This window comes from Sorex fumeus, unplaced genomic scaffold (assembly GCF_029834395.1).
Source record: "Sorex fumeus unplaced genomic scaffold, SorFum_2.1 ptg000240l, whole genome shotgun sequence".
Taxonomy (NCBI): Eukaryota; Metazoa; Chordata; class Mammalia; order Eulipotyphla; family Soricidae; genus Sorex; species Sorex fumeus.
Window position 1 is genome coordinate 10,434,614 of NW_026606297.1, and position 27,661 is coordinate 10,462,274.

The following is a 27,661-nucleotide window of genomic DNA, read 5'->3' on the forward strand; positions in this document are numbered from 1 at the left end:
TCCAAGCTAGTGCAACAACCTCACATGTGCTGAGCGTTGAAACAATTACCTCCCAGCTCATGGGCTGTAATTATTGTTGATTGGTGCATGGACCTTATCTTGTTTTTCTGATTTATTTTTATTTTTATTCCCATCTGCTACTCTCAGTAAACTCAATTTTCTTACGGATTTTTCAATGAACAAGAACCTGTGAATCAAATGTGTTTTACAATAAAAATTAATTACCCTTATCATTTCCCCAGAGGTAAGTGTAGAATTATGGCCTGATTTGGAGGAGATAAAATGGATTAAGTATTCAAATGATTCAATGTACTGCTTGTGAGCATTAAAAGATGGATAACTCTGGACCCCTGATTTTAGTGGACTATTTTACAACTTGAACATATAATATTTTGTGTTATATACATCTATGTGCATATAAGCATATATGTATATATATAAACATATATGTACATATATACATACATATATAGCATATAATTGAATTGCTTTTCTAAAGCTGCATTACCTGGAAATTCTAGTTGTAGGTATGTAGGTAAAAAAAAAAACAGACATAAAATTTCAAAGTTTAAAATTCTATTAGAATTATAAATTATAATATTTAAATTCATTTTTATAAAAATGATTATATATACTACACAACCAAGATTAAAGAAAAGTACTGAATATTTCTACTGATCTATTGAATTCTGAGGTAAGATTATTAGTTTTATTTACATGATAAGACATTTACTATTGATTTTCACTAAAAAATTTGTGTGTGGGTGTGGAGGGACCATACTCAGTGGTGTTCAGGGATTATCCCTGGCTCTATGATCAGAAATCACTGTGGGAACCTAACCACAGTGGTTGTATCTTCTGTACCATCAAGATCCTCCTTTTCTTTTAAATGCAAGTGAAAAACTAAAAAATAATAATATATCAGTTCACCTCCTAAAACTAGATTATGGAAATATCTTCCCTTATTTTATTGAAGAACATTTGATATAGGAAACACATTAGTTTCTGGTAAAAAATGCAATAATTTTGTACTATGTATACATATATGCATATATATACATAATGCAATTACACTTATACAATGTATATTTATATGTGCATATATATTATGTACATGCATATATACAGATATATGCATTCATATGTATACATAATCACTGTCCCTGTCCTCCTGTTGTTCATTGATTTGCTCAAGTGGGCCCAGTAACATTGTCAGACTTGTTACTGTATTTGACATGTCGAATATTTCACGGGGAGCTTTCCAGGCTTTGCTGTGCAGGTGAGATACTCTCAGTAGATTGCCGGGCTCTCAGAGAGGGGTGGTGGAATTGAATCCTGATCGACCGTGTCGGCTGCATGCAAGGCAAATGCCCTACCTGCTTTCCTATATGAATTTTCATATGTAAATTCAAGTACTACTATATATCACTATGCTCTAATTATAACATATTTATTATATAACCAGAGATTTTTACCTCTTGAATTTTCACTATTTCACTCAGTCTTTCTGTGTATATTTCAGCCCTTGGTGCTCACTAGTCTGATCTCTGGATCTATGGATTTTGGATTTGTTGAGGGACTTCTTAAGGAATATCGGTTATATTCCCCTAGTTGCTACACCGATTTATATTTCCTTCAACAGTGTACAGACTTTCTTTTTCTCAACATACAAACATTTGCAATTTATTCTTATTTAGTAATCACCATGGTATTACATACAAATAAGACTCTAGCTACGGATCATTCTGTGTAGGAAACCCATTTGAATTTGTCTTTTGAAAAGCTCAGTTTTTTTTTTAATCTTTTGCTTTATATCCATCAAAAGAACATAAACTTTCTTCTTAAATAACATTGTTAAATATCAGATTTATAAAATAGTATAACTCTACTTGCCAATCCTAAAAAGTCTCAAATTTTTCCTTATGGTAACATGTTATTAAATGTCACTGTCACTATCACTGTCCTCCCATTGTTCATCGATTTCCTCGAGTGGGCACCAGTAACGTCTCACAACAAATTGTGAGACTTGTTGTAACTGTTTTTGGTATATAGAATACGCCACAGATAGCTTGCCAGGTTTTGCCATGCAGGCAAGATATTGTCAATAGCTTGCTGGGCTCTCTGAGAGGGGCGGAGGAATCAAACCTGGGTTAGCCACATGCAAGGCAGACACCCTACCTGCTGTGCTATTGCTCCAGCCCATTATTAAATGTAAGTTATGAAAATATGCACTTGTTTTCCAAGATAACAAACTGAATTCCCAGAGTCACTTAATTTATGCTTCTAATACTTAGCATTGTATCATGTGTTCTGCCAAATACTTGAAAGTTGAAAGTTGTGTTTTCTAATAGATTTGTTTATCAAGCATATTAGGGTCAACTGCAACAAAGGACAACTACTTCTATGCAGGTGATAATTACTTCTTAATAATTTAATGTAAAGTAAATTTTACTATGTAATTTTTTATCCTGCTACAATGTTATCAACAGGCAGTTATAGATAGGTGTAAGGGATATGCCCTGGAATAAAATATAACATAGACAGATGTGTTAATTTAACATTTTCCAACATATTTTACTGGTTGTGAATATGTCAATTTCTTTTTTCTTAAATGTAATGTTACTCACAAATAAATATAATAGCTTCTCAGTAAGTCTATAACAGAGAGTACCAGCCTTTTACTAGACTATTAACTTCATAATGAATGTCCAGAGTACTGATGTCAGTTCAAGTATAGGTTCTGTCCATATATCCAAAAGTAATTTCTAGGATAAGTACTAGGATCAATACTTTGTACTCATGCAGAAAAGCTATGAAATGAGAAAAATTGGTGCTGAATGGAAAAATACATTTCTCATCAGAAAATGCCACAATATGAGCACAGAGGTATGAAAGCAAAGACTGTAGTTTTTAGAGTCAGCCATCATTTCAGAAATGAACCCAATTAGATCAATGTATTTAAAACATATATTACAGTCAATGAATCAATACACATATGGGAAGATTCAAGATGATGAGGAATAATTAAACTTGAGGCTTCTCAGATAGAAATTGATTTGTCTACCCTTGGTTTCTGGCATACATATATCAAAGTTGTTTAATCAACATCATTCTAGTGCCAAAATTTTCTTGACTTGAATATACCTATATCTTACAGGCATACCCACAGAGCTTCAAAGTGAGAACTAAGTGCTTCTGTAAGGAAAACTGGTCTATCTCTTTTAAAGATAAAGAAATTCAATCTCAGAATGTTGAATTTCTTTAAGATGTGCATGACTTTGACTTGAATGGAATTGGAAACCAGATGATCTCTTTTCAAAGGACAAGTTTATAAATTTCTGATACATATTGTCTAATCTAACCTACTGCTGTTGCACCAACATGCTTTTCAAATTCCTTATTTGTTTTTTGGGGATTCCATTACTTAACCAGCATCTCTCAACCAGGATGAATGTGGCCTCTTTGGGACCCCCAAGATATTCTAAGGGGCAGACATAAAAATTCCATAATTATTTAATCACAGCACTATCTATGAGGCCATTGAATAGAATTGGGTGAAAGGAAGAGAAAGTAAACAAAATTGGGTTGTAGGCACAGTCAGAATAAAAGAGTGACAGTGACTGATTTAATCAACCTCATGTGCCCTTACTTTCTATGAGGCAAATTCTTTTCTATTCATGATGTATGATACACTTTAAGTTACATTTTAGAGACTTAAAAGGAGGTATTGGTTTATATAAGATACTGATTCTTAATTTCTTTTTTTTTTTTTTGCATAAGGAGTTTAGTGCTTAATACTCTTCTCAGAAAATTTGGAGACATTTCTGTGGCAAGTGGGTTATTTCATTAAAGATCGTTAAAATTTCCAGAAAAAATTCCAGTTAATTTATGTTTCTGTTAATTGAGGGTGTGTGTGTGCTCACGTGCACGTACGACCACGCATACACACACGTGTGAGAGATTTTAAGTAGAGAGAAAAACGAAATATTTCTGAGTCACAAATAATTAATATTACTGACAATGAATTTGGGGTCAGGGAGAGTTTGAGGGTATGGCATTTGCTGTGCAGGAAGCTGACCAAGGTTTGATCCTTGGCACCACCTATGACCTCCAGAGCCCTGCCAGGAATGATCCCTGAGGACACAACCACCAGTAAGCCCTTAGCACAGCCTGGTGTGTCTCAAAAACAAAAAAAAAATTCACAAGCTTTTTAAGTAAACAAAGTCATAAGATAGTCAGTTCTGTGGTTTGGTTTGGCTTTAGTTGTGATTGAAAATAGAAAAAATCATTTAATATGTTTTCAAATACATGTCGTACATGTATCAATAATACATTCAACCAAGGCAAATTTAAAGCTGGTTTGGTATGTTTGGGGGTGTGGGGGTGTGGGGAGGATGAAGAGTTAGTACACAAATTAAGTCACTTTGCCTTACATGACCAACCATGTTGGAACTCCCAGCACGACTCATGGACCCCAGAGCACTGCCAGGGATTACTCACAAGCACCAAGTCATAAATAGACTCTGAGCACAAAAGTAGTCAATCAATCTATCAAATTTGCCGTGGGACAGACAAAGAGGGATGCTTATTCAAATCAAAAGCTCTAAAGGCCCCAACAAGTGTTCTAATTTTGTGAAGTTGACTTTCAGCCGAAGAACAGTTTTATTTGAAAAGGGGTAGGAGAGAAGCATAGAACGAGTTCATTGTTGGCTATAAGTCCTTTATTAAATGGGCAAAAGGGGCCAGAAAAATAGTACATTATCTACCTTACCTTGCATGCAGTCTACTGGCTACAATCCTGGCATCCCATATGGCATCCCATATGGCACTCTGAGCCCAGCCAGGAATGATCCCTGAGTGCAAGTCAGGAGTAAGCCCTGATCATAGCAATGTGTGCCCTCAACCTACCCCCCACCACACATATACCCAAAAGCCAAAATGCAAATAACAATCCAAAACTAGAAAGGTAAGAGTTTTGGTATGTTTGCAGTATAAACTATTTAAATAAATTAGTTTTCCTTGCTTGTTACGTCTTTTTCAAATGAATCTGCTTTCTTATGAATCCTAGATCAACTTCTTCATTCCAGTTTTTGCTGTTTCCCGGTTTGCAACTATGCTGTATGCAATCCATACTTTGAAACCATACTTGTGAGAAGATTCATGCTTCCTGAGAACGTCCACCTAGGGCTCCCCGTGCCTCCACAATCTTGTCCTTATTTTATCAATTAAGACTCTTAGGGCTCAGGCTTCCTTTAAAAATTCTTCCTTGCTTTAGGGATAATATTCAGAGACACAGTCTACTGGTGATCTTTGAATTATTTCACTATGCAAATTTGACAAGAGGGGAAGAAGAGGATGAGAAGTATTGGGTTCACAGACATCGGGACTGTGATGTGAACAGTCAACACTATACCTATATGTCTAAAATACAGATCCAATAGATCTGAAAACATGAATTCAAAGTGGCAATCACAGGAACTTTGTAATGTACCTGTCAAGTTGATAGGCAAGGGTGGAGTAAGGGTTGGGATGGAGAGAATCTAGCGAAGTTACACTGGTGGAGGGACTGAAGTTGAATTACTGTATGCCTAAAAGTCAATTATCACTGACTTTGTAAATCATGGATCTTTAATTGTCCTCCTGTTGTTCATTGATTTGCTTGAGTGGGCACCAGTAATGTCTCCATTGTGAGACTTGCTGTTACTGTTTTTGGCATATTGAATATGTCACGGATAGCTTGCCAGGCTTTGCCATGTGGGCAGTATACTCTCAGTAGCTTGCCAAGCTCTCCAAGAGGGGCAGAGGAACTGAACCCGGGTCGGCCGCATGCAAGGCAAACACCCTACCTGCTATGCTACAGCTCTTTAACTACAAAAGATAGATACAGGACCAAAACTGAAAACCTCTCAATGTCTGTATTGCAAACCATAATGCCCAAAAGTAGAGAAAAAGCATGGAGAATATTGTTTGCCATGGAGGCAGGGGGAGGGTGGGAAAGGGGGGGCATACTGGGGATATTGGTGGTGGGGAATGTACACTGGTGGAGGTACAGATGTTTGATCATTGGGTGATTGTAACCCAAACATGAAAGCTTGTAATGATCTCTCGATGATTCAATAAAATTTAAAAAAATTATTATTATTATTTTTGACTCATGTATTGCTTTTATTTTCTTTTTAATTTATATTTTTATGATATGATAAATTGCTACATTGAATATTCCAACATCAATCCCACCACCATTGCACCTTCCCAACAGCATTATTTACAATTTTCACAAGTACCAAACAAGCCGGCTCCAATAACAGACCCCAAATAATTTATTTTATGTTACTTGTTATGAATCGGCAGAGCCTGGCAAGCTACCCGTGATGTATTCGATATGCCAAACACAGTAACAAGTCTCATGATAGAGATGTTACTGGGCCCACTCGAGCAAATCAATGAGCAACGGGAGGACCGTGACCATGACCATGACCGTTATGAATAATTTGCTAAAAATGATCAAAAATGGTTTACTTAGAAGAAAGTGCATGAAATTTGTTATATCTCACCCTGGAATTATTAAACCCTTATGCAAGAAATTACTAACATGATATTACAAGTTAAGATTTTTGTATTATTTGAGAAAAACAATTGACAAATTAGGCTCTCATCCTGTTCTTATTACTTGACCAGTCTTGATTCAACACATACTCAATTACTGCAGGATGTTAGAGTTAGAATAAATCCGCTTCTTCACTCAGATTCAATGTACCTAAGCACTTTATGACTCAGAGAGATGAAAACAGTATCAAAGATTCTCAACCCTCAGTCCAAAAAATTTGTTTCTAGCAAAAGAAAGTTTGTTTTTTCTTTATGAAAATGGATTCAGACCTGACATTACTGATGAGACAGGAGATTTAGAAAGAAGGGCAAATGATAATAAAGAAACATGTATGAATGTACGTATCCAGAGAACCCCATGGTTATCTCTAAGTTTTGAGATTTTGCATATTTTCTCATAAATTTGATATTCAAAATGCCCAAGATGTCTTATTATTTGTATGTAGCATTTTATTATGTCACATATAAAACATTTTTATGATCTAGAGTTAAAGCTGTCTACACTTTATTGTCCTCTTCTGTTTTATCATTAGAAAGTATTAGTTAACACCCTTTTCCTTTGGAAGATCTTGATGACTAATTTTCTGTTGCTTTGCAGCTCCAACAAGACATGCTCGAGCCTCCTGGCTCTGAGCCCAGAGATCACTCCTGGCAAGTCTCAGGGGACCATATTGAGTGCCGGGCATTGAACCCTCAACACCCTATGCAAGGCTAGCATCCTGTCTGCCATGTACCATGCTGGTCTAGTGATGACATTTTGTGAATAGAGAAACCAAAGATTTCAATGATAACATTTACTTATGCAGAAATTAAGTTTATAGTAACGTTTTGCATGTACCAATTTATGCTTGAGCAGAACATGCAGAACCAAATATAATTTTATACAAAGATGCTGGCTACTATTCCATCAATAAATATGGAAATAATAACACATAAACATGGTAAATTTTAAGATTAGTTGTATAGAAATTATTTTAAATAAGTTAAGTCAAAATACATTTAAACATACTATAAAATAAATGTTACAACTTGATAACTAGATGACTAATCCACATATGCTTATAAAATTAAGCATTAATTCATATGGTTTAGATTGAATACATATACATTGCAAACACATATATCTAAGAGATTGCATAAATTATTTGTTTTATATATTTAGTAATATCAGCACTGTAGCACTGTCTGTAGCACTGTTGTCCTATCATTCATCAATTTTCTCAACTGGGCACTAGTAACCTCTCCATTGTGAGACTTGTTGCTGTTTTTGGCATATTGAATACGCCACGGGTAGATTGCTAGGCTCTGCCGTGGGAGAGGACAGTCTCAGTAGTTTGCCAGGCTCTCTGAGAAGGATGGAGGAATCAAACCCAGGTCGGCCACGTGCAAGGCAAATGCTCTACCTGCTTAATAAATATATTTATTAAATAAAAGTTTGCTTTTAATGTATTTATATATCATATATTTAATATATAGTATATTTATTAAATAAGCATATTTATTAAAATAACTGAAAAGTACTTAATATTTAAAACACCTTTAAATGAAAATACTTTCATTATTTAAAAAATCATTTGCTGTAAAATATCTTAGCTAGTAACAAATTGTATGGAATAATTAAGCTCAAATATTCTAGCAAAATATTGGATTATTTAAAATCCATTCAAAGTAAATATTTATTCACCATGAATATTTTGAATTAAAATACAACTAACATACATATTCAACACTAAGGTTCTAATAATTGGACACTCAACTAATAAGACTTTTTATTTAAAAACTTAATTCTAGCAATATTTTAAATATTGAATATGTATCTCTTACATTATAAAATGCCAATAGTCAGAACACACTAGGGTATTTTCTTATTTTTTTTATATTGTAATCTGAGACATCCAAAAGAGGGAGCTAAAGTATTGTGCTAAGTAATTTGGTTATATCAAAGTTAAATTTTGGATCAATTTCACAAATGAATCGCATGGCATTTTGAGGTGTAAATTTAACTGGTAATCGTATTTATTTATTAATGTTGACATATTAATGGACAAGACTTAACTTACAGCCCCAAAACAGAATATTTCTTCAAAAGAAATTTTTCAGTTACCATAAAATTATAGAATAAATCACATAAAGATGGAAGGAACATTAAGTAAAATAATTTATTACTCAGTCTGATAAAGGAAGTGACGATATTAATTTCAATATATTCTTAGCATGAATCACCTGATTTTTTGACAATTGCATAAGTAGCAGTAATAGCATTGGGCTTATTTTCCTGAACATGAACATCTTGAATAGCAGTATAAAATATGACACATTAATAAAACTCATACTAGAAATATATGTATATGATGTAGTTTATTAAATATTGGGCTGGAGCGATAGCATAGCGGTAGGGCGTTTGCCTTGCATGCAGCTGGCCCGGCCGAGCCCGGTTGGATCCCTCCACTCCTCGGAGAGCCCAGCAAGCTACCGAGAGTATCTCACCCGCACGGCAAATCCTGGCGAGCTACCGTGACATATTCAATATGCCAAACACAGTAACAAGTCTCACAATGGAGACCTTTCTGGGTCTGCTAGAGCAAATCCATGAACAATGGGAGGACAGTGCTAGTAACATTAAAATATTTTAGGATAATTGTTTTTGCTTATCCAACACAGCTGCTAGTGATTTTCTGAATGTACTAGAACAATATATTATATTATTATAAAGTTATTACATATAATGCATATTATATGTATTATTATAGATAAACTATTATAAAGTTTCATCTCAATGATAGATAAAATCTGTAATTTCCTATGAGAAAATAATATTTTTCCATGATATTAATTTTTTATAATAATTATTTGGGAGAATTTATCTTACTCATGCTTTTCTTGTTCCTCTCATAACACCATATATTAACAGTATATGGTAGAAATTACTCACGGGATTAATTGAGAGGGACAAATATATGAGAGTCTATGAGATATTATTTTTTGGTATAAACAAGTGATGCCCAAGGATATGGAAAAAATGCCAATTTTAAATTCAATGAAGTAACAGGTTTCATAGACCTGAATTATAAACCATGTCTTTCACAAACTGAATAGTTTTAGATTCATCTGGTATTATAATTATTCTTCAAAAAAATCCTTACCTTCAGAATTGTTAAGCTGACATACTTTATTTTTTCCTCCAAGAACTTAACAGCTGCATTAACAAATTGTTCTCATATAATCTTTGCTATAATTTAGAAGTAATTGGTGCATACAAGGTGTAATGCTAGCACAACTTTACAGCTTCACAAATGCACACACACATAAACACACACACAGACACACATGTGGGGAGGTGTTCTATCACTCTATCATATGAGCAGATCACACTACTTGAATGCTATGAACATGAAAACTAATGTAAAACAACTGAAATTCTGTCTCACTTTTAGGTGATCGATATGTTATTTTTTTTTCATACTAGTTGTAAATATACTGAGAGAAAGCTTGAAAAATAAAGAAGCCGTGAATATGCAAAACAAAAATTTCTGAATGGGAATTTAATATTGAAATCACATCATATTCTTCACAGAGCACAGATACTCTGTTAGCAATGCAAGGAATGTAGGCTAGAGCGGGAAGGTTAATTGAACAGATGCAATCCATTTGCTAGGAGACTGGACAAGAAGAATCTGCATCTCAGAAAAGGCCTTCAAGAGGACATTGGATAAAAGAGCATGCAATTGTGTCCTTTGATTCATGTCGTTATTACTGCTTCAGTATGGTTTATAGAGAAAGCCAGGTCTGACCAGTGATTAAACACTCATTTTCATGTGTTAGCTTTTGCTGTGCATACTTATTATGACTTTGAATCGAAACAATTTTGTAAAAATAGGATTTATATTGATTTTTTATTCTTAACCACACAATCTTTTTTCCAGAATCTACAATTCAGCTCTTGGTTTTACTTCTCTAGAATTATGTTAAGCTGAAATCTCTCAGGTTCTTGATATACTTATCTGTAAAATTAATTAAAAGTCAGCCAGGTTATTTCTTCTTATAATAACCCTTCAATGTATTTATTTTATTAATTTTAAAATCTCTCTTGCAAGAGAAATCACATTTTATAGGAGACTTCTGCAAAATTTTAATATGCTATGTAATGGAAAATATTACAACTGTGCCATTTTCCTTAATTCATTAATTTCATTTCATTAATTATGAAAACCAAACAATGATTTTGAAGGGATATGCGTTAATATATTTTCAAACACATTATATATACATATGTGTATATATATTATTTATGATTTTTTCAGGCACTGTAATTTTCAATATTTTTAATGATAGGGTCTTATGCAAAAAACAGTCCAATGCCTTACACTTCACCAGAGGTCTACTGACCCCCACAGTGCTCTCCTGTACCAATCCTCTTCTAATAGCCCCTCCATGTAAAGTTCTTACTAAGGACTGCTGTGAACTTAGTGTCTGCCGCCTTTGGATATTTACTATTATCTTGCTATGTTTCATTACATCCCACATGTGAAGGGACTAATTCTGTATCCATCCCCGTCCTTCTGACTAACTTCACTCATCATAATGCTTGCAGCTCCATTTGCATAGAAGCAGAATGTATTATTTTTGTCTTTTCTTTTGGTGGGGATTTTTCATATTCTTATATTTTGGGAGTATTTTGGGCTTATGTGACTTTTTAAGTTTAAGGAATATTAGCACATCTTCATACTCTGTAACCTGTACATATTGCTATTCTTTTTCTCTACATTTACGATTGATTATGAGGAGTTTTACAATGCCAGTGAATGGACTGGAATAACAACACAGTGGGGAAGGTGTTTGACTTGCTCAGAGATGACCTGGGTTCAATCCCGGGCATCCCAGACCGTTGTTTAGCTCTTCCAGGAGCAATTCCTGTGTGCAGAGCAAGGAGTAATCACTGAATATGGCTGGGTGAAGCCTAAGAACCAAAAATTTAAAAAAAATACCATGGAGGATTTCCTTTAAAAATAGCCTAATCAAGTTTGATATGAACATGAATTAATACGATCTTTCTGAGTTTTGTTTTGGTAGAATTAATTTTTATTTTCTAAGTCTTTTATAAATCTAGTTAAGGAAAATTTCTAAATCTTATGCAGTATTCTCACTTATGTTATCCAAAAAAGGCAAACTAGTTCTAAAACCTGACAGTTTGACTATACTTGATTATAATAATTACAGAAAGCAATATTTATTGTCAACTAAGATAATACATTGTAGTACAAGTGATATCATTCATTCTTAACAAACCCCTAAGAGTTATAATCATTTCAGTTTTCACTTAAGAAAACTGAGGTAAGAAAGATAAAATAAATTAATAGAGATCAAAGTAGAGCAAGAGATAGAACTGGTGTTTCTAGTTTACAGTTCTGAAAGTTGGAATAAATCATGACCCTTTTGTAGTCAAAAGCAGGAAAGACCAAGTAGAGCTAGGAAAAAGAAAAGCAATCAGGAGATAGAGTCAATAACAGACCTAAAGTTATAAATACCATATCTTCCAACCTGGCATATGATTCAGAGTGACAATTAAGTCATGTTGTGCTTACTCAACAAAGAGTTCAGCAAAATAACTAATAAACTTAACCAAAAATAGCAAACTAGTCAAAACACATACATTGGTAATTTTCCATGTTGATACACTCTATTACCTTTTAATTATGTAATCTTAAAATTCTAGGTTGGTCATTTTTTTCTCTTTTGTAACATATAATTGTAATATATACAATATATTTTAGCCAAAATAGTCACTGCTTTCTGAGGAGAACCACATATTGATTTTTCTTGACATAGTATCTAATTATTCTTTTCAGAAAGAAAATTGTCATTCAAATTGTTTTCTTTGCACAAAGACAATAAGTCTATTGATGGTGTAGCTTGCTGATAGTTCGCTTTTAAAAGTATCAGACTCTTGTAAAATAATCAAACCTGCTTTTAGCTTGTTTTTAGAAAATGCATTGTATATTTAGGATGCAAATAAATAAATAACAGGGATCAGGAAGAGAGTTAGTAAGGAGGATAAGATGCTTGCCTTGTTCTTGGCTGACCCAGATTTGAACTCCAGTAACCAAGATAATCCTTCAATTCTGTCAAGAGTGATCACTAAGCACAAAGCCAAAAGTAAACCCTGATCACCACCAGGTATGGCCCCCAAATAAAATTAAGGTGGTTATCTAATTCAGATGTGATTAAGAAATTATCTGATAGCAATCTCAATACTGTCTGCAAACATAATGTGTGGTTAATACAGTGATCTCAGAAATTTTATTCAGTAATCATTCAAAGCATAAATTAGTAAGAAGAGAAGAAATGCCAAAGTAGTTACCAAAAGGAAAAAAAACAGTAATGTAAACAAAATGATGAAAGCAAAATACAGAAAATCCTTGGAAGAAGACACTTGAGATAAAATAATTTAATTTCTTATTTTTGGAAGCTATACTGGAAGATCTTTTAAGAAGCTATATGGTATGAAAATCACGTTGAAGATAAAATCATGCAGGTAGAAAGCAAGTATCACTGTATCATTGTTATCCTGTTGTTCATCAATTTCCTTGAACAGGCACCAGTAACGTCTCCTTCGTCCTAGCCCTGAGATTTTTGAAAGTGCCATATTCGAGGCTCTTTCAGGTTCAGGAGAATGAGACCCATCATTGTTACTGGTTTTTGGCATATTGAATACACCACGGGGAATTTGCCAGACTCTGCCGTGTGGGCAGGATTCTTTTGGTAGCCTGCCAGGATCTCCAGAATAAGAACTAGATAATAAGATAATATTATCTAGTAGAAAGCAAGAGACATTTGAAAACATTTTGGAGAACTCTGAACACATCCTACTATTTTTTTGGCCTTCATGAATGACAGAATCCCCTACTTTCTCAATATGTGAAATAAAGGACGAGCGATATATTTTTTTACTGGAAATAACAGAAATATATCATCATTATGTATAACAGGGCTGGAGCAATAGCACAGTGGTAGGGCGTTTGCCTTGCACGCAGCCAACATGGCCGACCCGAGTTCGATTCCTCCACCCCTCTCGGAGAGCCTGGCAAGCTACCGAGAGTATTCGATATGCCAGACACAGTAACAACAAAGTCTCCAATGGAGACGTTACTGGGCCCGCTCGAGCAAATCGATGATCGACGGGAGGGCCTTTACTATGTATAACAGTATGGTAATGCACACTGTTAAGAAAATATAAATCTTCCTTATAATAAGGTTCTTGGGCTGGAGTGATAGTACAGAGGGTAGGGCATTTGCCTTGCACCCAGCCAACATGGCCAACCCGAGTTTGATTCCTCCGCCCCTCTCGGAGAGCCCGGCAAGCTACTGAGAGTATTTTGCCCGCATGGCAAATCCTGGCAAGCTACCCATGATGTATTCGATATGTCAAACACAGTAACATGTATCACAATGGAGACGTTACTGGGCCTGCTTGAGCAAATTGATGAACAACGGGAGGACCGTGATAATAAGGTTCTCATTTGTGCATTAATTAGATTCTTCTACTTACAAAAAAGAAAAAATATAGTAATAAAATGTTACATGTTTTATAGATGCTTTTTGAAATATCCATCATTGTATAAATAGCAACAAATAATAAAAGTCTACCTTAGGAAGCATAGAAAGATGATATTCTATCAGACATTTACTTGAAACAAAAAAAGAATTGAAGAAGTTAAGGGCTGGAGGGATAGCACAGCAAGTAGGGCATTTGCGTTGCATGCAGCCAACACAGGCGACCCGAGTTCAATTCCTCTGCCCCTTTAGAGAGCCCTGCAAGCTACCGAGAGTATCTCGCACTCACAGCAAAGCCTGGCAAGCTACCTGTGATGTATTTGATATGCCAAGCACAGTAACAAGTCTCACAATGTCACTGGGCCTGCTAGAGCAAATCGATGAACAATGAGAGGACAGTGACAGTGACAATAGAACATTACTAGCTGATATAGAAAAGTTTGTTCTACATTCTAGTTATTATGTCTATACATTTCTTAGAAATTTCAAGTTAAAATATCTGTTTCGTACAAAATTAATTTCATTAAAATTATAGGATGAGTAGTTGTTAGCATACTAGGGCCTTTGAGTCTACCCTTTCTTCCACCTAAAATAACGTTTCACATATTTGCTTGATTAATTTGAACACAAATCAAAATCACCTCAAAAAGTAGTCCTCTGCACCTAGAAACAGTTCCAGTCAGTCATGATTTCAGGAACTGTCATACCATATAATTTCACGACATTCACTAAAACTATGTTCATCTATTTGTTTATGTGCTTTAGAAATTACACCCTTGAGATTAGAAACATTATACATATATAATATACAAGTTAATTTTAATGAATGCTATTTTCAAGATTGCAATCATTATTACATTCCTTGTTTGAATATTATTTTCAAACCTTAGTAAAACTCTTACACAAACAGACAAAATTTATAAGCTATATTCAATATAAGATAAAGTGTATGACTCGCTTTATAGTCTTTAATGTCATTCTAAATACATAAAGGACAGAACCATAAAAATTTAAGAAAAGAATAGTTGAATACTGAACATTAAATTATCATGGCTAAAGACTATGAAATTTTATAACCATTGATTTGAAAGACTTTAATAACTCACTTATATATTCAAAATCCATGTATAATGCACTCAGTCCAATTGAAGGCCATAAACTTTATAGTATTTCATCCATTATAGTAAATAATCTATATTAATGTCAATACAGAAAAAAATTGTAACATAAATGAGACAAAATGTAAAATATTTCTATTGGATCTGTCAACTTAATGAACTGTTTAATGTATATAAAATTTATATTCATAATGTTGCAACTGACATTTGGAATTACTTTATCTAATTTCAAAAATAGTGAAATTAAACCTAAAATTTAGTAAGGTACATATATTTAGACTGTCTTAATATTCTTTACCTAGACAAAATGAATCTAATCAATGTCCTTAATAATAGCAATTAATATATAGGTAATAAACATGTACAATTATTAATATACAAATTGTAAACTGTGCCTCCTCATAATTCACTGTTTTAGATATTCTCAATAATTTAATCTTTTGCTAGTGTTTTCTAGAATTATGAAGTATTTAAAGGAACACAAAAATTCCTGCATTAGATATATAATAAAATGGTTTTAATTCTTATTATTTTTTACTCTAGGAATTTACTTATGTTTGTCCCCATAAAATATTACCTATCTAAATGTATTATTTAGTTCATGCTTACTAATGAGGAATTTATTCCAGAAATGAAGATTACCAAGAAAATAGAACAAATAATGGATCTGGAAAGAGATTTTAGGTATCCTGATATTTTCAGTCTAGTGCATTTTTAGAGTTATCCCAATAAAGTTATATTGTAAATTATAGCCTATTAAATCATCCATAACTTTTTAGGGTTATGTGAAGACAATCATTAAATTTTGTATTCATTTCTACAAAACTCACAGTAAATCATTAAATGCATATTTTTGTAAAATTTTCAGAGCAGTTATTACATAAAACCTTTTACTTTGACCCTTTTAAAACATGGCCTTCAGATTGATTTTGACCATTTCTAACTCTCCTTAGTAAAATATGTTTGTTGGCCTTTATTTCCTAACTTTACTATGTATCATTTAGGACCTGGCGTTGTCTTCAGTAAATTGTGGCCACTGTTTGGATAGTTTGGTTTTTATGATACAAAATATTATTAAAAAAATAGCTTAAAGAGAGAAAAAGTGAAGATTTTTTCAGTGAAACATGTTTTAATAAAGGTTTAAATCGATTTTGAAAGTGCACCTAGAGGAAAATTTCACAAATATTTTGACAAAACCCCATGATTTAAATATATCAATTGGTACTAAATTAGATATGAGATATGAGATTATCAATAATTCAGATATCAGGAGAAATTTATATGATAAAATCAGTCACTAAAGACCTAAATTCATGGCTAAAAAATAGTGATATTTCCAAACTAACATATTCTGTTAGGGAAGGGATGAAAAAAAATATTGCATACATACATATGTATGTGTGTTTAATTTATATGGATATTTCACTGGGAAACTTTATGCTGAATGCCAATTTACATCATTATAAATACAGTAAAGTCAAGTTCACATTACAAAGACTTATTTTATATAAGTCTTTAGGAAGCAGTAAGGAGAAAAATGTTATCTTGGAGTCTTTTAAAAGGAAATGTTATTCATTCATTTTGGTTTGGGGGCACATCTGGCAGTGCTCAGGGCTTACTCCTAGCTCTGCAATCAGAGATCATTCCTGGCATGCTTGTGAAACCACATGGGATACCAGGAATCAAATCTGTATTGACCACCTGTAAAACAAACTCCCTACCTGCTGTGCCATGACTCCTGCCTTGAAAAGGAACCTTTAAAAGAGAGTTGCAGGTCTATTCTTTGTGTCTCTAATACATAATAGCATTTTTGACTTCTATTTTAAGGATGATACCAACAAAATTTCATTTCACATACTGTAACAATAACAGTTTACAGGGTGTTCTGTAAACTGTTACTCAATGTAAAATTAATGTAATGAAAGAAGTATATAGTGAAGAGAAATAAAATGGTCAAAGATTTCCTAGAACAGGTGTAACGCTTTTAATATAGATAGAAAAAAAAGATTTGCTTTAAAAGATAGGGATTAAACAAAAACAATCTATCTGAAAGGCAAACTTATAAAGAAGCACATGTTATCCTAATGGCAATATGAAATGTAGAACCTGGTGTGTGTTTTCACAATACATGATACCACAATCTCTGAAGTTATTTGGAAACAACAGTGGTTTTCATGTGTTTGCCCACAGCACAGAGTCTAGGACACAACCAGAATTCAATAGTGAGTGAATTCAAAAATGAAACAAGGAGAACAGAGTTTGAGCTCAGAGGGCTGGGGAGTGCACCTGGAATGCACAAAGCAAGGTTAGATCACAGGCACTGAACTCTCCTGGGTGCAACCTTGTCATCCCAGATCATCATGTACAACTGGTGACCTTGGAAAAAATCTACATGTGGGCTTCAAGACCCCCAGCACCACTGGTCCTATAAGTGTCACCTGGGTTACCTGAACATTTTTTTTTTTGCTTTTTTTAGGTAACACCAGGCGATGCACAGGGGTTACTCCTGACTCTGCACTCAGAAATTACTCCTGGCGGTGCTCAAGGGACCATATGGGATGCTGGGAATTGAATCCTGCCTCAAGGCAAATGCCCTACCTGCTGTGCCATTGCTCCAGTCCCTCCCTGAACATTTGAAAGCTCCTTGTTCACTCCATAATCCTTCTAAAACCAGTGAAATCAAAATCTGACTGATAGGTAACTGAGTTATATCACAAATCATCTCAAATGCTCCTGATTGTGAGTTTTAAAAAAAAGAATATTGAGGGAGTGTGCAGGTTTATGAATGGAATTGAGATGCACCCCTTGAGCAGTACTTAGGTATAAGAAGCATTGCCTCCCCCACAGCCTGTGAACTGTAAACTGGGCTGGCATTTCTATGGAAAAGAATCACGTAACAATGGGATTCTAACTGTATAATCCTTGCATGCATCAATTTTGGAACTTTGGAGGTCAAGAAGCTAAAAACAGAACATTTCATTGTATCTTCTCTCTTCCTCCTGTACCATATTTACACACCAATCATGCATATTAAGTATACAAGGATAGTCTAATTTCTGAAGCTCAAATTTTCTCAATGATATTGCAGAAATTCCATCAATGATATTGCAGAAATCCCATCCAGCTATATACATGCAGACTGCATGCCTGGACATAGGGAAGGATGGAAAGAGAAAAAGTTTATAAAATGGTTTCTAACCAGACTGACCAGATTTGAATTGCCTCTCTTTTAAGAAGTTTCTTCAGTTGGAAAAGCTATCTTTATGATATAATTCACTGCATCATAACCCAAAGTGCAACCAAGTTAAGGATAAGCCCTTGACATCAAACTTCAAAGACATTATTCTGTCTTTGAAGTGGAAGAGGACTGGGGGAGGAGAATGACTAAATGGTGAAAGAAGCAAAACTGTAGATATGGAAATAGAAATAGCAACAAAACTAAAGTTGCAAGGAAGGTAGGAAGGAGCGAACAATTCATAGCAGGAAGGAAAAGAAATAATTACATCTCATTCAACAGAAAAAAAAACAATTTTTGATAGGAGTCACAAAAGATTTGTGTTCAATTTGATAGATGACCATGGATAATATACAGTTTAATAAAAGTCCACCTTAGAAACCAAATTGTCCGGATTTAACAGAAGAGAAGGGATCAGAAAAGATAGACATAGGTAATCTCTTCATAGACTTTAATTATATTTAATAGTCTAAACATACGTGACATGTTCAGCAAAAAATATCTAACCTAGTACAATTAAAAACAATAACTTTTTCTAGTGTATAATTTACATCTTTTAATATCATATAATTATTTTATAATCTAACACATGAAATATATATTTTGAGAACTTTTACTTAGATAAAACTACTAAAAACTGCTGCTATGACTCTAACATATGCTTATTTTTCTTTAAGTATGATTGTTGAATTCTACTTTTAGCAAGTTTATAAGTTCATACTTTTAGTTTATTTTCCTCATGATACAGATAATTACAGATACTTTTATGCAAGTTTGTGTTGACAAGTCAAATTACTGGGTGTGAATAATAAAACTTTTGAATAATTAGACAGTTATCTAAAATTGTGATTTTTATTATGCATACACATATATCTTTGGTGACTTATTAAACATCACTATATTTAGATAACAGCTGCAATATATGACATATAACAGATTTTATAATGATAAAGTAATACTTATTTTCCAAAACATTTTTCAACATGATAATTTTAGAAACCCACTAAAATTTCTAAAATTAGGGATTGACTTTTTCCAGCTGATAAGTCAAAAATAATTTTTATTTTGGGGTACAAATGCAATGTAACATGAATGAACTTTTTATTGTATTATTCTAATGAGCCCACTATCCTTATTTGTTGTTTGGTCACTCTAATAAAATGCCGTAGGAGTATGAAATTGTGAAATAATTGTTATTTTTCAAATATGCTCCAAGATCAATTTTGATGTACGACTTTGATACAGTTTTCTCTTGGGTGTGATGGATCCACATATACATGCCAGGGTTGAAAACAGGGATGTGTTGATTCCTTAAATCAATACTTCATTTGTAAGGCAGCAAATCTACAAGCATCACAGAACTGGGAAGATGTCAGACCATGATAAAAACATCATTATGAAATTCAAATTGTGCTGTGACTGGACTGCTAAGTCTCCATTCTATATTTTAGTCTTCTTCTATTTCAACATTCATCATTGTATATGAGAAGATGTGAATAAGCATAGTTTGCTGATGTACACTTATTCCCCACTGTTCTATCAGAACAATTCACTTAATTTTCTAAAAGCACCAGAAAAGTTTTAAAAATTCAAATCTGAAACCTTATTTCCTTTTACTTTTCTATTTTTTTTTTAGTTTTGGTGCACAGTACTTACTCTTAGTTCTGTGCTCAGGGATCACCAGTGGCAGGGTTTAGGAGACTACCTGGGGTGCCACGTGCAAGTAACTCCCACCTATACTGTAGTATTTATTGTCTTTTCTGTCCTATTTTAATAAGATTCCATATTTTCTATTAAAAATAAAATTCAAAACACTTAAGTTCAAAGTAGTAATCTTGAGACACATTATACGTGTGGATATGTCTATTTAGATATAACGGTAAATATACACATAGTATTAATAAAAGATTCACTATAATGTTATAAATTTCCTCCACTTATTATAATAAAGGCCAATTAATTATTGACATTTACTATTTGCATTTAACAGAACTCCATGTTTTAACCAGACTGGATTCAATTTAATATGATGAAAAATATATTTATTATAATTATGATACTAATAGTTTTCCTTGTTCATCATTGCATTAGAGGTCTCAATTGAAAACTATACAAATAAATATAAACTATAATTTGCATATATAATCACACATATTACAATAATAGTGTATTATTTAGTCCCTAACAGAGTAATCATTGTCAAAAATACAAATATAAATCATATTTAATATTAGAAAACATAGCAATTGAGTTCCAGGTGAGAGTACAGGAATTAAGACACTTGCCTTGCATGAGTTCAACTCTTATCCAATCCCCAACAAAGGATATTGTCTCCTGGGCATATCCAAGTAGTGATCTTTAAGTACAGGGCCATAAATCATCAATAAGCTCTGACACCACTAAAAGTGACCCGCAGCCGGAAAGAAGCAACACAATAACTGAACCTATATATAATATATAACACCATCTGGACTGTCCAGCTGAAGGAATAATACTATTTCCTTTTATGCAGTTAAAATTCTTTGAAAACCAGCTCAGTTGTAAAGGAGCTGATTTCCAAGGCACTTATTAATTATAGCATAAATCTTAAAGGAGTGGCAGTCATAAAAGTGTAACTCCTAAAACATTTGATTATTGTTTGTGTTTTGATAGATATGAAGTAAAGCTATTTCATTCCTGTTACAATTTTAATACGTATCAAATTTGAGATTCACCAAAACAGGGGGCTGGAGCCATAGCACAGAGGGTAAGGCATTTGCCTTGCAAGCAGCTGACCCAGGTTCGATTCCCAGCATTCCACATGGTCCCCTGAGCACTGCCAGGAGTAATTCCTGGGTGCAGAGCCAGGAGTAACCCCTGTGCATCGCCAGGTGTGACCCAAAGGAAAAAAAAAAGAAAAGAAAAGAAAAAGAAAAAAAATCACCAAAACATAATTTATCAGTAACAAAACAAATATTAAATGCCTATTGCCTATTAACATTCAGATGTGTAAAATGCGAAATGAATCATTAAATGTTTTTGGGCCAGCATGATAGTACAAGGGAATAGGTGTTATCTTTGCATGTGGCTGTCCCTGTTTCTGTCACTGGTAGTATAAATAGCTCCCCACAGTGGGTCCTGAGCAGACTAAGAAGTACTCCCGGAGGACAGTTTTATGTACCCCCAAGCTTCTGAACAACGACAAAAGTTACACAATTCACATGGTTCCCTTTATATTGCACTGAGATCTTTAATTAGAATTTTTTTTAAATAATTGAATGCATTTCTGGAAATTACCTAAAATTATTACAGTAAATACTTTGGTAGAAAACTATAGATTATGAAGTTACATAGCTAGAGTTTTTTTTTAACAATTTAAGACGTGATATTCAGTTTTATAATTGTAGCATATCTTGCATGCTCTATTTGTCCCCAAGAAATAAAATATTTGCCCTTATTAACTGAAACTACACAATGTTATATGTATTGTTTTGTCTCCTGACATACTGGCTTTCTATAAAAATATTGTCTTTTGTGGATATTCTAAGGTATTGCTTCAGAAGTGCTTAAGGGAAAGTGGCTAATGCATTAGTTACTCTCTAAACAAGGCATAAAATACAGAAAATCTCGCCTAGATTATTATAAATTTTTGTCAGTTACATCATTCTTATAATTTATTTCCTACATAAGGAAAATATTATCATTCAAACTGAAAAAAAAACTCAGATAATTACTAGCCACTGCAATTTCTATCATAAGTTGAATTTGTACTTGGAATTAAAAAACGATGAGGTCATCCATGCTTTTCAGAGCTGTGAAGCACAGTTCAAAACAATGGTTGGCTTTATAATTCAAAATTATGAAACTATTATGTGCTCTGGTGTTTCACTGATTAACTAGAAATTCAAAGAATTATCTTACCATCAAAAGAAATAAAGACTGTTAAATCACTCTCTCCTGCTGCAGATTATTTGTAACTTGAAACTGGAGTAAGTAGAAAAGTACTCCCAAAAGCAAGGGGGGGGGGGGGGGTGGGAGCAAAGGGCAGGAGAAAAATATTAAAGAAAAATTAGCTCTATGTCTTATTTACAAACAGATTTATTGGTGAAGTTCATGCAGTATAAAGACATGCTAATTTTAATAAAATAAGTTTTAATGAAATACTCATTCAAATAGAATAGAAAAATAAAAACTACATGTGCATGTGTGTTGTATAATTTAATATGTATAAATATTTATAGTGCACAAACCACAGTAATGATACCTCACGAAGTTTCCTTCTTCCTTTCCTGGACAGTGAGATCCATTATCATGAGTTTTCTGTTTGGGGAGGTGTTTCTTGGTAATGCTATTATAAAATTTCTTGGTTAGGCTCCAGAGATCGTGCTTTTATTCAGGCACTTTACATTCTTAATGTGGCCATAAGACAATCTTGTACCAGTGCTAAATTTAGGGATAAGTGCACTAACATATTTAGGGCTGCTATGAAAATATATGAAACTGATACAATGAAGTTTTCCTCATTGTTCATTACTTACCATGTTTTAGTAACAAAAATAATACTGGCTGCAGGAGGACAGATAATTGATGTATCTTATATGAGGGGAAAAAACTTTTCCAGGATTTTTAAACAACCCACGGATCACTGTTTCCAACTAATTACCATCAAATACTTTAGTATATTGGAGTTCCAATTAAGAATTGGATGATTCAACACTATATCTTTCCAAATAGTTTTGCCAAATTTTAACATTCAATTTTACAAACTTTCTACAGGTCACATCGTGTCTTCATGTAACTATATAAAATCATACATGGAGATGGTTACTATTCCTTTTCTAAATTTCCAGAATCATAAACACACATATAATTGATATTAATTTGCCTATTTTAGTTCAGTTTTCAAAGGAAACCCACTAAAAATAGTTACAAGAGAGAGATTTTGTATTATGATACAAGTTTACTCTCTATACTAAAAGTATTATGCAAAATAATCCAATTAAAACTGTGATATATATACATACACATATATGGTATATATCATGCAGTCAGAAGTATAAATATTATAAGTATCATACTGAACATTTCTTAAACGTGATCGCATGTTTAATTTCACATATTGGATTTGTTTCTAGTTTAAATGCTCACTTGAGCAAACAAAATTAGCCTTAAAGAAAACAACAGATTACTGATACACTGCATTGATGCATCTATTTTAAAATACAAATTATCTGTTATTTTTATTACAAAGAACAATATCCAGTAATGTTTATTCAAGGGATACTCAAGTATATTTTTTAAATCTACTTCACCTTAATTTATATTTTTCTGCATGGAATATATTGTCTTATTACTTATGTTGTATCATTTGAAGTATTATCTCGAGCATTCTAATCAACTTCACAAATATATCGAGGCAATATTCTTGGGCATGCATATTTGGGCATACATCAAAACATTATTGATGCTTACAGAGAGGAAAGGAAACTGATAGAAACAAAAACCTCCAATTGATCTTTTAATCCTATTTAGTGAGTTTGCCAGTGAAGGGAACTGAGCTAGGTAAGCTTTGCATATATAGGAAAACATTCTATGAAATCTTTTCATACAAGGTGACATTCAAAAGACTTTCTGATCCCCCACATAATATCAAGTCAAATATCACATCTAAGAAAGCAATTTGAGAACAACTTTACTATCGTGATCCTGTTACATATAGGCAATACTCCAGAGCATATTTATATCAATTATGTCAATTAAGTGACAAGTACAATAATGGTGCATAATTACGTAAACCATTTCAAAAGTATTCTTTAAACAATCAATTCATTTCATAGAGGAACAAACATATTCCCCATTCAAGAAATGTATGTTGTATTATAGAAACTGCTTTCTTAGTAACAAGAAATCTAAGATTAGTGAATTTTTGAAAAAAGTATAATCTCTGCACCCTTTATTACATTCACATGTTACTTCCATAGACTTTCTCATGCCATGTGCTTTATCTATATCATTATCATTTTTTTTCAAAACATAGTAACATAAATATCTCAACATCTCAGCCTATTAAGTGCTTACAAATATTACATGATCTCCATTTAAAAAACTTTAGTTAAATCTGTATGTTGTATCACAAATCCACAGATGCATGGTGATCATGTTATATACAAATGTTGTCCTCCTATGTGCTAAACAGCATGTTGCCATTTAATTTCTTTATTTTCAAAGATATCACCATTATACCTAGACTAACCAATTTCATAGTAGCACAACTGTGGTCTACATACATGGATTTATCTATGCAAGTAAAGCATTGTCTAAATCTGAAAATAGAATCTACCTTCAACTGACAGCAAGAGGTTTTAAATAACATTTTTCCATACTAAGAACATAGAACACATTTATCCTTAACTTTGACTCAAGACAGATAACGCTATAATTCCAGAGTCATGAGTGTAAACTGTTATGTAAAAGTTACCAATTTTTACTGTCACCAAATGACTCATTGTTCATGTTAAATACATTTCCAAAACCAAATGAAAAATTCTGTTTGAAATCTCAAAGACCTAAAACATAAAATACTGAGTTGTAACAAGTATCCTGAAAATATCCAACATCCCCTTACGTCTGTAGTCCACTATGTTCTCATCTAAAGTTGACCACAGAAATGTGAACTCATCTACGAAAGGTGATCACATTTTTTAGTGCACTTTTGATATTAATAATACATTCTGAGAAGGTATATTGTTAAAGTATCAAAATGTAAGTACTATAGGATACTGATAACCTTGGAGTTCAAACTCATTATGAATCTCTCGAGACTAGTCTATTTTCAAAAACTTAAATTGATATGGATGACTTCATTGCATATGCATAAAAAAACTGTTAATCAATTTCCACATCACTTCAAATAAAGAATGCCAGTTTTGCGATTGTAACTCTCTTTCCGGTCCTGTGTGAGTGTGTGTGTGTGTGTGTGTGTGTGTGTTTAATTTATATCTGGTAGGTTTTGCATTTAGATTCATTTACCTATGATAATGGGAGAGCAATTATAACCAAAAGATGTGCATAGTCAGACCTGAGTAAGAAATAAATACCTGGAGAAAACGTCCCTTCCCAGATAAAGCCATCGCTTAATCCTGCCACTCTATGTTCACCTGCATATGTGTGATGTTACCATTTTTATATTATTTAATATTAAACTGGGAATAAGTAGCATTTATTAAAATACTCAGGTGTCTATTTCTGCCAGTTTTTACTTAAATTATGTAAACAAAAGTTCTAAGAAAACCAGGGTCTATTCCAAATCAATATATGTTAACATATATGGTGAATAATTCAAAGCCACCCAAATCAACTAATACAATGCTAAGTTGACTTTTATTTTTCCTAATGATGCTCTTTTATGTAAATGCAATCTTCCTGCAAAGATGTTGGATGAGTACCAGTTTTGTAGAATTAAAATATGAAGATGAAGCCAGCCTTCCAAGTTTTCCACACTGAGTATTTTAATACCTTCTTCAAACTGTACAAAACGTATTCTTTACCTGTCTCCAAAATTTAAGAGAGGCAGAGAGGGAGCAAAATAGAGTCACTTGGACCAGTGCTGCCTGTGTCTGACTTCGCTGCAAAAAATCAAACGCAATCGCTTGGGTTACTATCAAGCAAGGTAAATAACGAACCCTTACCTTGCTTAGCAGTGACACTGACGAGCCCCGTCCGCGCTGCCCACGCCTGCGTTTCTACGCTCTCATTCCTCCTCTTCTCCTTTCAGAGTCTCTTCCCGGATGAATCTTCGTGCATCTCAGTGTGCTTCCCTCTGCGAGCATCACTTTTAACTCCGACAGGCAGGAAGCTGAAGCCAGAGGAACTCTCTATCTGATTGGTCTCCATTCAGTGGTTCTGATTTGCAAAGGGACGTTCCTCACCAGGGAAGATGCTACCGCTGAGGGCGCTGCCGGGCTCCAGGTTCGGGGCTGGGGCAGCTGAGATCCCTCTGGGCAGGGTGATTTGCAAGCGAATGCAAATCTTAGACCCCCGGGCTTTGTCCAGACCCCCTGCAGAGAAAACAGCCCCGTGCTTTTAGGGTTAATAAACTCTACTTAATCTGTTTACCTTGGTGAGAGAGAGGTCACAGCCAGCCTGCGACCTGAAAGTGATCTATATAAAATAAGTCACCTAAGAAAGTGCTCTCCCTCCAAGTATCTTGTGCAGGGTCCCTGGAGAATTCACCAGCGCCAAGTTCTCGTTTACTTTCCAGGAGAAAATTTCCAAGTTGAACCTAAGGAAAAGAGATCTGGTCTCTATTCATCACTGACAATGATGATTTCATATCTGTGCACCTGGGAGTTTGGAAGCTGGAATAATATCTCAAAACAGCAATTTAAAAACTGCTTCTGCTTGACGTTCTAACGTGTTGCTTTATAATTGAGAGGATCATTTGAATTGTATCTTCAAGCTTCTACAGGACTTTGCTTTTTTTTTTTTTTTTTTTTTTTTTTTTTTTTTTACTTAATAGTGTCATTGAATTAACTTTTCCTGATAAGGTCCAAAAGTAAAGATGGCATAGCCATGCAGTAGATGGCCCACCTGTTTGATTCACCATTGGACACAGAAAACAGATTAGGCAGATTAAATTACCACAGAGCCAATCCTCATTTCAGTGGAGAAGTCCCTTTTGTACTTTGGAAATGGCACAATAAGAAGATATTGATTAGTAGATAAATTTTTTTGAAAAAAAAATCTAGTAACAGTCATCCTAAATGCACGGTGGGGATATAGCTCTCTTTATAACGGCTCATTAAGTCACAGTAAGTAAATAGCTTAAGTGCCAAAAAATATCAATAACCTTACTTGATGCTTCAAAGGGAAACTGACAATAAAAAATAAAATTAGGACTTCTTTTCTGCTCTCCCAATGGTGAAGCTCAGCCTTAAAGAATAGATCATAGAGCTCCTTGTCTTATGCATGTACATATGGAAATTTATTTCCAAAAGGGGAAAACAAATATAACACACAGTTTACACTGTTGTCAGTAAAAGGTGATATTGGTCATTTATTATCATTTATGGTCATTGAACATGTAGGATACTTATAATTCCAATAGTTTTATACTAGACATGCAGGAAATGGTCAGAAATATTTTGTTCTTCTACAAAGAGCAGAAGAGATG

General features: G+C 33.7%; 1 protein-coding gene across 1 annotated transcript in view; it reads right to left on the reverse strand.

Moving 5' to 3' along the window:
• CDH9 (cadherin 9) overlaps window positions 1-26,270 on the reverse strand; it is a 136,250-nt gene extending 109,980 nt beyond the window's left edge. Inside the window, 1 exon segment of the mRNA XM_056108959.1 lies at window positions 26,178-26,270. The gene's annotated coding sequence lies outside the window, so the exon portion shown is untranslated.
• Window positions 26,271-27,661: the final 1,391 nt, after the last annotated feature.